The 1,565-nt window shown below is 38.0% G+C and overlaps 1 protein-coding gene across 1 annotated transcript in view; it reads left to right on the top strand.

Moving 5' to 3' along the window:
• The first annotated feature begins 1,037 nt into the window (after positions 1–1,037).
• leg1.1 (liver-enriched gene 1, tandem duplicate 1) overlaps positions 1,038–1,565 on the top strand; it is a 19,990-nt gene continuing 19,462 nt past the window's right edge. The window contains exon 1 of the mRNA XM_015053907.1: positions 1,038–1,042. The gene's annotated coding sequence lies outside the window, so the exon portion shown is untranslated. The remainder of the gene's footprint in view (positions 1,043–1,565) is intronic.

The raw sequence follows: 1,565 nt of genomic DNA on the forward strand, positions 1-1,565 counted from the left end.
CGTCCGAGTCCAACTCCAACACTGTCTGCTCTGACATGCATGAGGTAACTCCAGGCTGATCCTTCGGCCTGTGCTCTGTTGGCCATTACTTCATTCAGCTCTTACAATAAACAACGAAAGGACATAATGTGCCATGTGGTTTCCAACCCTCTGAAGCCCAAAAGGAAAAGCGGGAAGTATTATTAGCGGCTTCGTTCCAAGACCTTGCATAAAAATTTTAATTTCCTTCCTCGACCTTAATTATTGAGCTGAACTCGTTCACTACAGACGCCTCTCATTCCTGGTTAATGTGTCTCTGAGGACATTTTTCTCTCCCTTTCTCCCAGTCAAGACTTTCTGATGTTTCATCCTTCCTCTAGAGAGAAAGTATCCGTTATCTTCCCTTGTCTACATGCCTCATTATTTGTACACTGCACATTATGCACAGAAAGAGAATGTCAAAGTTTAAAGATTCTTCAAGGAGCCTAAAGAGCAGCTGATCAAAACGTCGGCTTGTACAAAGAAATTCCAAGTAGTTTAAGAGGTTTTTGCACGATGCAATATGAGGAAGTATTGCAGCAGGAGATGAATCTGTTAGCATGTGTACATCTTGTGATCAATGTTTGACATTAGAAAACAGAGTTTATCTGTGCTTCAGATCGTGTTTGCTGCGTACGTTTTTCTGTCGTTATATGTGCAACAGAGTCGTTCTGGACATTGCTAAAGTAGTTATTAAGAAAAGATTAATTTTAAGGGAGAAGTAACATTTAATAGACCACAGATAGTTACCACACTTTGTACAATGTCATCCCACAGGACCGTTATAGTAATGAAATAATCAATTTGATTCAGAGTCAAAATATTCCAAAATGATTGGGAACAAATGAATCTGCTGCACAGAAAGTTACCCAACGTCCAGATGCAGGTTTTGGACAGGTCCAGTTTAGCGAGGACTGTGCTTAAAAAAACAAAAACTAAACAAACAAAAAACCCCAGATCAAAATCAGTAAAAGAAAAGGACATTTCTTGTATCAAGAGTTTATTTGCTTGAACGCCATGCACAGTTCTGCCGATGTCAAAGTCCAACGGTCCAGTCAGAGAGGTTGCAGCTGAGAAAAAAAAAAAAGGTTTAAAAGATGGAGGTGGTTATGAAGCCCGTATGTACACCCATATAGAGCTTTTCCATCCAGTGACAGGGAATCTGCACTCGTTTTGTTCTGTAATTTATTGAGAATTACAATCAGATCTTAAACCTCCATATTATACATCGCATAAAGATTTTACAAAGGCATTAGATCATTTCTGAAACTGTAGCATTAATGTTTGTCTTTTATTACAAGACTGTACATAAAATGCGAGGCCTTCATGGGCTTTGGCTTAAGTTTGCGATTGGTCATGTACAGTTTAAGATACAGCGAATAATAGGTAGCAGTCCAATAAATGATCATCACACAACTTCTACTGAACTACAGTAATTGGATATTTTCCTTTACAAATGAATATGAGATCAAATCAACCAAAAAAAAAAAAAAAAAAAAAAATTAAAAAGGTGAACAGGAGAGACAAAGCTCAGGGGGTTAAAAAAA

Source organism: Poecilia latipinna, unplaced genomic scaffold (genome assembly GCF_001443285.1).
Source record: "Poecilia latipinna isolate Pla-1442-1.1 unplaced genomic scaffold, P_latipinna-1.0 Scaffold1213, whole genome shotgun sequence".
Classification (NCBI taxonomy): Eukaryota; Metazoa; Chordata; class Actinopteri; order Cyprinodontiformes; family Poeciliidae; genus Poecilia; species Poecilia latipinna.